General features: G+C 44.2%; 1 long non-coding RNA gene across 3 annotated transcripts in view; it reads right to left on the reverse strand.

The window, feature by feature from the left end:
• LOC106509423 overlaps positions 1–14,748 on the reverse strand; it is a 46,046-nt gene that overhangs the window by 10,644 nt on the left and 20,654 nt on the right. The window contains exon 3 of one of the 3 annotated variants that reach the window (XR_002341574.1): positions 12,133–12,320. The exons of 1 other annotated variant lie outside the window; for it this stretch is intronic. This is a non-coding gene — a long non-coding RNA (uncharacterized LOC106509423). Of the gene's footprint in view, positions 1–12,132; positions 12,321–12,454; positions 13,841–14,748 lie in introns of those variants that run through there. One more of the 3 variants, XR_001306967.2, reaches the window with a different exon arrangement.

Raw genomic sequence — 14,748 nt, forward strand, 5'->3', positions numbered from 1 at the left:
ACAGGTTTGTATGCGCATGCACTCACGTGCATGCATGCGTGTGTGTGTGTGTGTGTGTGTGTGTTTCTTTGTTTGTTTTTGTTTTTTTAGTTTTTTAGATGACGCACAGGCAGCCATCTAAGGAAATGGCAGGGGGTAAGGGTGGGCCTCACAGGAACAAGGATGCTGCTTGTTTCCCAATAACCTCCCAGGACAGCATTTAGTTCTTCAGCCAACTTCCCAGTCCCGAGACTGGACCTCCAGCCTCAGGGGCCTGCAAGCAGGATCTTGTCAGTCCCCAGAGGACAAGGATTCAGGAAGGCAGACTCAGACCAACACTCACAGAGGACTGGTATTTAAATCAGGCATCAGTGTACTCATTTGAAGTGAGAGCTCTGAGTGCCAAGTGGTCTGCCTATGTGGGCCTGATGAGGTGGGCCCCGTGTCCCCAGAGACAGCCAGATTCCAGCAGGCAGCTCCAAGGGTGTGGAGTCAGGGCTAGGGGGATAGGAAGGCCTGATGCCTCATCCCCAAGAGGGACAGCCTGCCAGAGGAGCAGACAGACTCCCGGGCAGGCCTGGCCCTGCTCCCACTCCCTCTGCCCCTTCAGCCCCTTTGTGGGGGGCTCCAGAGGCCGACCAGTCCTCAGTCTCCTGAAGTCTATCTCTTTGCAGAAGTTACAGGCTCCATGTCTGGCTGTCTCTGTAAGATGCCCATGCCAAGCACTACCTGTTCACTTCCCCCCAACCCCTACCCCTGTGTACCTGGGAGGCCACCTTCATCTGGAAGAGCAGGCTGGGGGGAGCTCAACAACCAGACTCTGCAGTACAGAGAAAGAGATGCTCTGAGGGCCTTGGCCAGTTCCTTACTGCTGCTACACTGCTGGGTGAGCCCAACCTGCAAGGTCTCCTGCCCCATCCCACCAGTGCAGGTTTCAGGAATTTTAGTTCCACCACCCTCAGCCTGGAGTAAGTGCTCTTGCCCCAGAACTGAGGTGTACAGAGCAGATGAGCCCCGAGGAAGGACCTCTCCAAGCTCAGTTCACGGACCCCTGCATCCACTGTCTCAGAAGGGCCTCTCCATCCTTGCTGTCTGGCGAGCCTCCCAACCTCCCTCCAGACCTGAGCCCAGGAGTTCCCGTTGTGGCTCAATGGGTTACAAACCCAATAGTATCCATGAGGATGTGGATTTCAATCCTTGCCCCTGCTCAGTGGATTAAGGATCCTGCGTTGCTGTGGCTGTGGTGTAGGCCAGCAGCTGCAGCTCTGATTTGACCCCTAGCCTGGGAAACTTCCATATGCTGCAAGTACAACTGTAAAAAAAAAAAAAAAACTAAAAAAACAAAAACAAACAAATAAACAAAAACAGACCTGAGCCCAACCCTGAACCTCAACACCTAATAAGTTCCTATACCCACTAAACCACACAGGGGGTAATTCTGGACCCTGTGTCTCCCCCTGGCCTCCTGGTCCTACCTGAGATCTGTCTAAGAATGGAAGGTTCATCTGTATAATAATAACAAAACATTGAATAACAATAATAATAATTGCATCTATCATACACTTATCAAATATTTTCCATATGCCAGGTGCCCTGCTAAATGCTTTGCATACATTCGAATCTCATTTAATCTTTCAAACAAACCCAGGAAGGAAGTGATATCCACATTTCAAGGATGAGGAAACTGAGAGGCCAAAGATAGAATCCTCAGGGCCACACAGCAGGTATGTGGCCCAGACAGGCTTGAACTCAGGTCTATCTGACCCCAGACCCATGTTGATAAGCACTGCTCTATCTTGCCACCCTTCTAGCAGTGCCACCCATCTAGTGGCACTGCCAAGTATGTCATGATGGGAAGAGGAGTGGAAGACTTTATCTCTTCCATGATTTGTTCAGAAGGGCAAAGAAAACAAATGTAGTTCATAAGATAGAGGCGCTGAGGGTATTATTATTATTATTATTATTTTGTCTTTTTGTCTTTTGTTGTTGTTGTTGTTGTTGCTATTTCTTGGGCCGCTCCCGCAGCATATGGAGGTTCCCAGGCCAGGGGTTGAATCGGAGCTGTAGCCACCGGCCTACGCCAGAGCCACAGCAACGCGGGATCCGAGCCGCATCTGCAACCTACACCACAGCTCATGGCAACGCCGGATCGTTAACCCACTGAGCAAGGGCAGGGACAAAACCCGCAACCTCATGGTTCCTAGTCGGATTCGTTAACCACTGCGCCACGACGGGAACTCCTGAGGGTATTATTTAAATGAGGTGATCAGGGAGTTTCTGTTGTGGCTCAGCTGAAACGAACTCAACGAGTATCCATGAGGATGCAGGTTCGACCCTTAGCCTTGGGGATCCGGTGTTGCTGTGGAGCTACAGTGTAGGTCACAGATGCAGCTCGGATGCCGCATTGCTGTGGCTGTGGCATAGGCCGGCAGCTGTCACTCCAATTTGACCCTTAGCCTGGGAACCTCCATATGCCGTGAGTGTGGCCTTAAAAAACAAAAAAAAAAAGGGGGGGTGATTAGAGCCAAACTTCTCCAGCACCCCCCATACTTTAATACAGACTATAAACGCTTCTTAGTCTTATACATACTTCTGTGCAAGAGCAGTCTCAGTTCTGTTTCAGCCACACTGTCACCCCCTAAAGTCTTCCAACAAGAAAACTCTTGAGTCACCTCCATCTGATTCTGCCATCATTCCTCAGGGCTAGGACCATTCTCAGGTAAACTACCCACCCACAAGGTCGCCTGGTAACACACCTGTCCTCCCTAGCACCACCTTCTGCAGCCAGAACAGCTTTCACCAGGCTGTACCTCATGCCCAGGGGTCCCCTAGCTCCCCGACCCACCAACTTTGGGATCTGTCTGCACCCAGGCTGCCTCTTATAGACCATCCCCATTATGCATGCAAAAGACTCCTTCCTTCCCACGGTCCATTGGCATGGCATCCCAGAAAAGAAGAACTGCAAAAAGAAAAAAATAAAGCTAAGGTTTTAAGACTTCCTGGCATAATTCAAAGGAAGATTATGCTAAGTATGGAGAAAAAAAAATCTTTTCATCAAAGGAGCATCATTAGAATTTTCCACATCATTTAAACCCCTGTGAGGATTTAAACCAGTGGATTTGTATAAATAAAAATAAATAATAAATAAATAAATTAAATGATAATATGACCACCATTCTAAAAGTACACAAAACATATCTAAGCAAATGCAAAGCTGCTGAAGATGTCTTTTAATGGGTCCTTCCCTTGCAATGCCAACAGGAGCTAGTATCATGGTTTTCTGAATAATTAGTATCTTGTCCAAGGGCTGTAGCGTGAACACGAGGGAAATGCATAGGAGCCATCATAAGATGATTAGAGGGGAGTTCCCATTGCGGCATGGTGGAAATGAATCTGACTAGGAACTATGAGGTTGCGGGTTCGATCCCTGGCCTCGCCAGTGGGTTGGGGATCTGACGTTGCCGTGAGCTGTGGTGTAGGTCACAGACGGCAGGTGTAGCTCCGATTTGACCCCTAGCTGGGAACTTTCATATGCCTTGAGTGTGGCCCTAAAAAAGCAAAAAAAAAAAAAAAACCAGATGATTAGAGGATGGCAGGTTCTATTTAACAAATATATTTTAAGCCCCTGCTGTATGCCACGGCCTATGCCAAGCATTTATAATGCAGTGATAACAGAGACCTGGTCCCTGGCCTCAGGCAGTTCCTAGTCTAGCAGGGTGACAGCCTAGTATGCCAGCAACTGCGCCATGACAAAAGCATGGGCACCTTTGACACACAAAGGCAGGAACCCTGGAGTTCAACTTCCAACACTTTGACTCAGTTGGGAAAGTTACAGAACCTCTCCACACCTTCCATTTCTGATAACAGAAAATGAGAAGAATCATGATTTGAAGTGTGTAACGGGCCCAAAGAGTACCTGCTACATGCTGTGTGTGCTGCCTGTTATTGTTGCTATTATAATGGATGGGACACCCAGTCTATTCCTATCTCCTCACCTACCACCACCAAGGGCAAGGTTCAAAGATGGTGTGGTGAGCTGTGTTATCAAGGATCAAACAGCTGGCCAAGTGGAAATGTTGGAAGGAAGAGCGAATAGCATGGGACAAGCAGAGGCATTAAAGGAGCTCTATCCTGGGGTGATGGGTGAGGAGGTTTGGAATGGGGAGCAGTAGTAAATAAGGAAGAGAGGTACCAAGGAGTCAGCTCCTGGGGAACTTTCCTTGCCAAACTGAGGAGCTTGAGTGTTTTTGTTTGTGTATTGGAAGCTGTTGAAGGGTTTTAAGCAGAGGAACAACGTAAGCAGATCTGCAACCTACAACAGAGCTTTATGGGGGAAGAGGCTGGAAGTAGGGCCAGCTAATCGAAGTCTGGGATCTTTCTCCAAGAAATGATGCCACAAAGTAGGATGGATCAAGAGAGGACATCAGAAGATACTTAGGACTTCCAGTTCAAGAAGGAGGATTGGATACAGGCATTTTTGTCTCTGTTTCTTCCTAAAACCCCACTAAAACACTGGTGCATGAATTTTTTAGAGTATAAACCCCAAAGGTGTAGAACAGATAGTCAATAGCAATAAACTTTTAGATACCTGAACGCAGACAACTAGTTGGTAACCAACAAGCAAAACCCAAGGAAACTAGATTCCCACCTGACAATAAACAAAACCAAGGACCACCTGATCTGCACCAGGGGAGCCCCAAGGGCCCAGGGCCAGGCAGCACTGAGTCCTCTGCAAGTGACACGAAGCAGGGGTCACATGAGAAGACTGGGTGCATGTCTATTTACACTGCAGTTAGGGAGCCAATCTCAAGAAGATGACTGCCTCTCCCCACTGGAGCATCACCTCCAGCCTCTAGGACAACACTGCCCATAGAAACACAGTGTGAGCTACATACATAATTAAAAACTGTTTAAACATGTCAAATTACCTTTAATAATGTAGTTTATTTAACCCAATATATCCAAAATATTACATCATAAAAAATTACTGGTGAGGAGTTCCCATCGTGGCTCAGTGGTTCACGAACCTGACTAGCATCCACGAGGATGCAGGTTCGATCCCTGGCCTCGCTCAGTGAGTTTTAGGATCTGGCATCGCCCTGAGCTGTGGTGTAGGTCACAGACGAGGCTCAGATCCTAAAGTGCTGTGGTTGTGGTGCAGGCCGGCAGCTACAGCTCCAATTCGACCCCTAGCCTGGGAACTTCCATATGGCACGGGTGCAGCTTTAAAAAACAAACAAACAAACAAACAAAAAAACCAAACAAACAAACAAACAAACAAAGGCAAAAAAAATTATTGGTGAGATCTTTTATACTCATTTTTAAAATATAATGTATTTTACATTCACACACATCAATCTGAATGCTAAGTTTTCGTCAGAAAACTCGATCTATGTATAGATTTCATACTGTCTACAGTTTGAAAAGTAGATCCACGTACCCAAGTTTTTCCAAAATATGTAAAACTTTCCCAATACCCAGTAGGGTGTGAATTTTTTTTTAAATAAATTAAAAAAAAATTTTTTTGAAGGTCAGGTCTCACAGTTTTATTGGCATTCCCAGTGTCAAGAGTTATGACACAGGGCCTTTTGCAGGCACAGTCCCTGCTTCTCTTTCCAATGTGCTGTAGTTCCAGGAATTAAGAAAAAGGAATTCAGAATTTCCTTTGTACAGATTTTTAGTTTTTCTTTAATTAAAATACTTAACAATATGAAGCTGGTGCAATAATTGGCAGGTACATTACACTGGCAAGTGTGGCAAAATGGTTGTGCAATGTTGTTTTTCTATGGTTCAAACATAACCTGACAAACGCAATAGAAAATAAATTGAAATTTAAAATTTAGTTCTTTGGTTACACTAGCCACATGTCAAGTGCTGAAAGCCCCATGTGACAAGAGGCTACATAATGGACAACAGAGGTCTAGGTTCTCTGGACTAAGGGACACCAAGCCCAGTTGAAACCAGGGCCACCACACAAAAATCAAAGGAACTAAAAGGTTGTTATTGAGACTTCTAGCCTTCTTCTCTGAATGGACTCAGTGATTGCCATTAAGCCACGCTGAAACCCTCCAGGCAGGAGACTGGAAAATTTTCCTCCAGGAAACCTGACAAGTCCAAGAGGAAGGTCCAAACCTCTGATATCAAGAGATAAAAAAAAAAACAAAAACAAAAACAAAAAAAAAAACCAAATGGAGTTCCCATCATGGTGCAGTGGAAATGAATCTGACTGGGAACCATGAGGTTGAGGGTTCGATCCCTGGCCTCACTCAGTGGGTTAAGGATCTGGCATTGCCGTGAGCTGTGGTGTAGGGCACAGGCGCAGCTCAGATCCCGCGTTGCTGTGGCTGTGGTGTAGGTCAGCAGCTACAGCTCCGATTAGACCCCTAGCCTGGGAACCTCCATGTGCCACAGGTGCAGCCCTAAAAAGAAAAAAAAAAAAGAAAAAGAAAAAGCGATTCAACTAAACATTCTAGCAAAACTGTCCTATATTGAGGCCCAGGTTTGTGAGTCCCAAGCATGGACAGACAGACAAAGGTAGTCAAACAAGGATCCCCCAAAACATGTGAGGAATACCTTTACCCTGAGACAGACTGAAACACATGTGAGAAAGCAGCATGAAAGGAAGAGAATGCTCAGGAGAAAGAAGACATCCAGACATCTAATGATAATAACCACAGAGAAGCATGTGAAGGCTTTGAAGCCCCGAAATTAAAACAGAATGCTATTAAAAGTAATTTTCAGAAAACAAACAACAACAAAAAAGAGCTCTTGTTAATTACCAGAAACCTGTGAGCAGAAATGAAAGCTTCAGTACAATGGCTGGGAGATAAAATTGAGTAAATCTCCCAGAAAGTACAGCATAAAGATAAGGAAACAGAAAACGAGAAAGAGAAGATTAAAAAATTAGAGGATTAACTCAGAAGATCCAGTAGCTGAAAAATAGAATTCTAGACCTAAAGCGGAGAAAATGGTGAGGAGAGAAACATTTTTTTTGTCTTTATTTTAGGGCCATACCCGAGCACATGGAGGTTCCCAGGCAAGGGGTCGAATCAGAGCTACAGCTGCCGGCCTACACCACAGCCACAGCAATGCAGAATCCAAGCCACGTCTGAGACCTACACCATAGCCCAAGGCAACACTGGATCCTTAACCCACTGAGCAAGGCCAGGGACCAAACCTGTGTCCTCATGGATTCTAGTTGGGTTCATTACTGCTAAGCCACAATGGGAACTCTGAGAAAGACATTTTTTTTTTTTTAAATTTTTCTTCAAGAAAATATCCTGGAGCTAAAGGACAGGATTTTCCGTAATAAAAGGGCCATCGAGTACCCAGCACAATGGATAAAAATAGTCACTCAAAGGTGAAAATTTCAGAACCCTGGGGCCGAATAAAATACCTTAAAAGTTTGCAGAGAGGGGTTTAAAAAAAACAAATAACAGTCAAAATATGATTAACATGAAACTTCCCAGTGGTAACTCTGAAATCTAGATAAAAGTTAAGCCATGCTCTCAAAATACCCTGGGGAAAATAATTTTCAACTCAGAATTGTATACTTATTCAAAATACCAAATAAATGTGAAAGTAGAATAAAAGCACTTTAAAACTTACCAAGTTAAAAAAAAAAAAATTGCCTCCCGTGAGCCATTTCTCAGAAAGTTACTAAAGGAGGGAGTAAATGAAGAAAGAAGATGGCATAAGATCCAACGAAGGACCTGATGCAAAGAAAAAGCCAAGGGACTTCAGGGATACAGTGAAAAGTGATGGAGTGTGGTCTCTGGGCAGCAGGCAGAGAGGGTAGCAGGCCAGTTTCATGTTAGTGGGAAGCTTCATAAGCAACTTCAAGAAGACATTGATAAGAGAGTTCCCATAACAACTCAGCCAGTTACAAAACCAACTATGAGGATGTGGGTTCGATCCCTGCCCTCGCTCAGTGGGTTAAGTATCTGGCATTGCTGTGAACTGTGGTATAGGTGGCAGATGTGGCTCAGATTAGACCCCTATGCTGGGAACTTCCATATGCTGCAGGTGCAGCCCTAAAAAGCAAAAAAAAAAAAAAAAAAAAAAAAAAAAAAAAAAGAGGGAGAGAGACAATGATGAGCTGAGGAAAAAAAAAAAAAAAATCAGAACATGGCTATTTTGGGGAAAGACCCCAATAATAGTTTTAGGCAAAAGAGGCCTTGCAAGCTATAGAACAAAATGTCTTGGGGGCCTGACTCCCAGAGAAAAAAACCAGGCTTGGAGTTCCCATGGTGGCACAGCAGAAATGAGTCCGACTGGGAACCACGAAGTTGTGGGTTCGATCCCTGGCCTCGCTCAGTGGGTTTAGGATCCAGCATTTGCTGTGAGCTGTGGTGTAGACTTGGATCCTGCGTTGCTGTGGTTCTGGTGTAGGCCAGTAGCTGTAGCTCCGATTAGACCCCTAGCCTGGGAACCTCCATATGCTGTTGGTGCAGCCCTAAAAGGACAAAAGGAAAAAAAAAAAAGAAAAGAAAAGGAAAGGAAAAAACCCGGCTTGCAGGAATAAAAGATTAACTTTATCTGTTACATTAAGGAGTATAACTAGTTGCCACAAGGCAAGAAGCTCAACTATAAATTTTAACCTTATCTGTGCCTTCGCTTTTCTGCAGAAAATTCTCCTCTATTTTTTTCCCCTCTCAGAAGCACTCCCTAATCCTGACAGCCACCATGGAGCCACCTGCTGCCGATCAAAGACGTTTGATGATTTCTGGAAATTATCAGTAATCACAAACCCTCCCTTTTGTTATAAAAGCAACTGGCCCCTTCTACATGGGGAGTTGGCATTTTTTTTTTCTGCCTTCTCCCTTGTGCACAATTTATCTCTTTTAATAAAAAGCTTTGCTTGCCTAAGAGTCTTGTGGAAGCAATATTCATTTCTATGGCCTTGCTGTCCAAGAATCTGAAAAAGACTCAGTAACAGAACTAACTTCTATGTCTGAACATACTGAGAAGAGATTTAGAGATTTAGACATCTGGGAGAGCAGTGAATTAGTGATGAGTATAAAAAAAACAAAAGTATGGAAAAAAATTTAATGGAAGATAATTTAAAATTCCACAGAGATCAAAAAGTTGAGCAAGAAACGACAAGTAGTAACTAAGCTTCAAATAAAAATTACAGAGTCGTAATCTTGATCAAACCAAAATTACCATATGAATATAAAGAGAGGAGGGGGAAACTGCAGAATTGTGTGGTGTGGGTACATGAGGAGATAAGAGTGAAAAAACTAGATTCTCACCATATCGGAAAAGCTGCAGATGAGACAAAAACTGAACTACCAACAAGGAGCAATATGAATATAAAAATTCAGAGCTGGAGGTAAATACCAAAATCAACATGAAAGGAGAAGCGCCTTGATCCAATGAAGTGACCTGAGGTGGAAAGAGCAGTATTTTTTAAAAGGACTTGTACTACCATGAGATACCACCTCACACCAGTCAGAATGGCCATCATTAATAAATTCACAAATAACAAGTGCTGGAGGGGTTGTGAAGAAAAGGGAACCCTCCTGCACTGTTGGTGGGAATGTAAACTTGTACAGCCACTATGGAGAACAGTTTGGAGATACCTTAGAAATCTATACATAGAACTTCCACACGACCCCGCAATCCCACTCTTGGGCATATATCCGGACAAACTCTACTTAAAAGAGACACATACACCCGCATGTTCATTGCAGCACTATTCACAATAGCCAGGACATGGAAACAACCCAAATATCCATCAACAAATGATTGGATTCAGACGATGTGGTGTATATACACAATGGAATACTACTCAGCCATAAAAAAAGAATGACATAATGCCATTTGCAGCAACATGGATGGAACTAGAGAATCTCATACTGAGTGAAATGAGTCAGAAAGACAAAGACAAATACCATATGATATCACTTATAACTGGAATCTAATATCCAGCACAAATGAAAAGAAAATCTCCACAGAAAAGAAAATCATGAACTTGGAAAATAGACTTGTGGCTGCTGGGATTGGAGAGGGAGGGAGTGGGAGGGATCAGGAGCTTGGGTTTATCAGACACAACTTAGAATAGATTTATAAGGAGATCCTACTGAGTAGCATTGAGAACTATGTTTAGATACTCATATTGCAACAGAACAAAGGGTGGGGGGAAAAATGTATACATGTAAGGATAACTTGATCCCCTTGCTGTACAGTGGGAAAAAAATAAATTAATTTAAAAAAAGAAAAAAAAGGACTTGTAGAATTACATGAGTCTTTATAGCCACATTGGAATTTGATAAAAAGGAAAGCTTTACACAAGTAAACTATTTAGACACTAAGATAGACAGAGTTTTCTCACTGCAAGGAGAAAAAGAAAGAGAAGAGTATTAGTCAGCTTGTGCTGCTATAACAAATACCATAGACTGGTATCCTAACCCATGGGGACTTAATCTTGGCAGTTCTGGAGACTGGAAGTCTAAGATCAAGGTCCCCTAGGGTCAGATGCTGGTGGGGCTTCTCTTCCTGACTTGCAGATGGCCACCTTCTCGCTGTGTCCTCACAACTCTTCTTATAAGGCCATAGTCCTATTTGATTATGGTCCCACTCTTATGCCTTCATTAGCCTTAGTTACTCCTAAAGACCCCATCTCCAGATAGAGTCATATCGAGGGGTTAGGGCTTCAACATCTGCGTTCGGGGGTGGGAGGCACAGTTCAGTCCATAGCAAGGAGGTAGGATTGATTGCATTCTTTTTTTTTTTTTTTTCATCTTTTCAGGGCCATACCCATGGCATATGGAGGTTCCCAGGCTAAAGGTTGAATCGGAGCTGCAGTCGCTGGCCAATGCCACAGCCACAGCCATGCCAGATCCGAGACGTGTCTGTGACCTACACCACAGCTTATGGCAATGCCGGATCCTCGACCCACCGAGCGAGGCCGGGGATCGAACCCACGTCCTCATGGATGCTAGTCGGGTTCATTAACCATCTAAGCCATGATGGGAATTCCGATTGACTGCATTCTAGTTTGAGTAACTAAATAGATGGAATGTCACCACAAAGATACAAAGCACAGGTAAGGGAAGGGAGCAAATGGCCAGTCAACTGTGCCAGCTTAGGCTAAGTCTGCAGTGCTGATGAGACATCTAAGAGAAGCCATCCAGTTGATGACTGTACATAAGAGTCCAGAACTCAAGGTCCAGATCAGAGCTGGAGATCACAGTTACAGATAGTAGTTACAAACCACAGATTTTCTGGGAATGGAGTGGGGTTAAGAGGAAAGAAAAGGCAAACTCAACACTGAGGGGTCAGTGGGACTACCAACACTGAGGGGTCAGTGGGACTCATGAAGAGGAAACCCTAAGGAAACTGAGGGTGTGACCAATAGTTAAATAGGCCAGACACACCCAAGAAAAAAAGGATGAAAACTTTCCACTTGGTTCTATGGTGAGGACACTAGTAGGTCCACCCAGAGCAGGTGGAGTGGAGTGATGAGGACATAAGCCACCCAACCTTATATTAAGGAGCAAATGGGAAATGAGTGGACAGGGCATAAGAAGACAGTAGAGCACTCTTTCCAGATGCTTGGCTGTGAAGGAAAAGACAGAGTTAGGGCAAACGTATGGCTTCAAGCACAATGGTCATGAACTTAGGGGGAAAGCCAGGAGGGAGAGAAGCTATAAAAACAAATGGTAACTGAAAGAGTGGGATGATGGTAGCTATGAGAGGAGGAGGGGTACAAAGCCATGGTGATGGGATACGTCTTAGGAAGAGCACGTCTCTCTAGGAATGGGAGGGAGTAGGAGCAAAGAGGGAAAGAGCAGAAAATAGGAGAAAAGGATAAAATGTGGCAGCTGGATCATCCTCACAATCTAATCTTTGGAGTTCTTCTTCCAGGAGTTAGTGAGAACTCTTGGTCACTATGCTCTATGATGTATTTTTCGCTCCTGCCCCTTCCTTCCTTTCCTCATTGCCCCTTCTTTGTGCTCCGGGCTACCTGCCCATTTCCTTTTCACTGCCCCACTTGCCTGTCACTAAGATGGTCTTTGTTGAACTTCCACATCCACTATGACCAGCCTTGTAGCACAGGACAAGCACTGAGGCAACCAAGGGAGGCTGGGACCGAGGTGTCCAGGTCCCAAGCACCCTATACTCACCTAATGAGCCATCCAGGGGGTACAGGGAAACACAGCTGGAGGCATTATCAGGACCACAGTTATCCTTCGGAGGATATCCTTGATGGCAAGTGGAGATGATGCCACCACCTTCTTCAACATTGACCTCATAGATTGAGGAGATGGAAGAGTGCAGGAAGGTCAGCCCACCGAGACATGAGTCTTTCATCAGATCCCTCGTCATTTCCAACCCTTTCAAATGAAATCCAAAATATTCTCAGATCCACAGGATTGTACTTTTATACTCATTGCCTGAGAAAATACAGCTCAAAAGGCTTCTCTTCATCTGCTACTGTCTTAAGTATTTTTTATACATATTTGCAATATATGTGAATATATAATTTCAAGACATATCTGTCTATAAGCAATGTTTGGTAAGTATATGGATCTGGGGACACACTGCAATAAATCTACTTTTTCCCAGTTGTCAGGCTCTAAGGTCCACCTGCTGGAAAAGGCAGATCCAGACTCTGTCCAGCATTTGGGTGAAAGATGGAGGGGGAAGAGAATGCTCTGCCATGGCAGAGAAGTACCTTCATGAGATCAAATCAGGTATCAGCAAGATCAGAGAATAGAAATCCTCCCAGAGCCAAGATTCTATGGAAAGATGAAGTTCGACATATCTTCATCTCCTCCTGCGTGGAATTGGCCAACCAGGCCCGAAGGCACCAAAGAGCAATATCTAAATGAGCGTGTGACTCTCCATAACTAAATGAATGTGTAGAGATCACCAGAGTGAAAAACTGCTTAAATGAGTAACTGTGTCAGTTATCATTTGCGTCAAAGCTCTCTCTTCATTCTTACCGACAATTATCTTGGTCCCTCCTTCTCCACCCACTCAATTTTGCAATCCCTTACGTGCAAGCTAGATGCTATATATATCATGTACACCATCTCATTTAATCTTGACAACACTTTCATGGAGTAGGTATTATTATCCTTGTTTTTATAAATGGGGAAATGGAGGATCAGAGAGGTCAACTGTTTTCTCCAAGGTCGGAGAGGCAATAATTGATGGAGTTAGAATCCACATTCAGATTCCATATGGTACAAATTCTCTTTTCAATACAGTGAGCTTCCCTCTTTCCCTCTGAACTACAGCAATCGTGTGAAGAGATGGAGTAGAAGTAGGGGCGGTAGTCATTTTTTAAGTTTCCAGGCAGAAGGAACTCCTCCTAATGGCATTTCCATAATTAGAAGGCATTTTTTTCTGATAGTTATAATTCAGGCAATTGGAGTGACATTCAGCTGAAACCTGGCATGCAAGATGTTCGCTGCTCTTAAAAGTTCACTTTTAATTGGTCCCAGTTCTTTCCAAGTCTGGAAGACATACAGAATGTGTACTTCTGACGTTTCCAATGTTGACGTCTGTTTGACAGAAGGACTCAATCCCTGGAGTTTCCACTGAATACCCTTGTAAGAGAGGGAGGACGAGGTAAAAGCAGACAAAGAGGGAAGGAGGGAAAGAGAAAAGGAGGGGCCCTGTCAGAGCATAGTGTTCCCGAAGGGACTCTAGACTCCAGAGTACATTCTGTAAACAACACGGAATAGGAAAATATCCTGCAAAGAAAATCGCACACCCTCATGCTTCACAGATCTCTGGGGAATTGGGGGCTGCATCCATGATGCTCCAGTTTATCAGTTCGGACCGTCCTTACTGGGTCTCCAACCATTAGAAAAGTGGGCACCATCCAGAGAAGTTGGACTGCAGTCTGTAAAGTGAAAAATAACATAAGACTCCTCTAGAATTCTCACTGCATTTCTGGGCTCAAGGAACAGCCCACATCACAGAGAATTCTAGAATTTGTGCTAATTGAAGGGAGAAAACCAAGGAACTAGAGCGATGTGGTGGGGAGAACAAAGGATGGATGAAATGGAGCCAGAAGAAGTAGATTTAAGTCCCAGTCCAGCTCTAACACTCGATCTCTATGTAAACTCCTTAAGCCTCAACTTTCTGGGCCAAAAAAAAAAAAAAAAAAAAAAAAATCGACTTAATAATCCTGCAATTATTGTGAGGACTAAATGTGGCCTTATATCTAGCCTTGTTCAAATTGTTTCTTACTATAGCAAATTTGAGATTCTGACAAACCCTCCCAGTAGACTACATAAAGTCTGGAAAGAAATGAGTTAGGAAGAAAGTAAATAGAGTTCCCGCTGTGGGTTAAGAATGCAACTGAAGTGACTTGGGTCACCGCAGCTGCCTGGGGGCAGTGGGTTAAAGGATCTGACATAGGCCTCAGCTGTGGCTCAGATTCAATCCCTGGCCTGGAAACTTCCATATGCTGCTGGTGCAGTCATTAAAATATATATATATATATATTTTAAAGTAAAAAATTCTCAGGAGTTCCCATCATGGCTCAGTGGTTAACAAATCCGACTAGGAACCATGAGGTTGCGGGTTCGATCCCTGACCTTGCTCAGTGGGTTAAGGATCCCACATTGCCATGAGCCGTGGTGTAGGTTGCAGACGTGGCTCAGATCCTGTGTTGCTATGGCTCTGGCGTAGGCCAGAGGCTACAGCTCTGATTCGAACTCCTAGCCTGGGAACCTCCATGTGCCACGGGATCGGCCCTAGAAAAGGCAAAAAGACAAAAAAAAAAATTATAAAGTAAAAAATTCT

The sequence above is a fragment of the Sus scrofa genome, chromosome 2 (assembly GCF_000003025.6).
Source record: "Sus scrofa isolate TJ Tabasco breed Duroc chromosome 2, Sscrofa11.1, whole genome shotgun sequence".
Taxonomy (NCBI): domain Eukaryota; kingdom Metazoa; phylum Chordata; class Mammalia; order Artiodactyla; family Suidae; genus Sus; species Sus scrofa.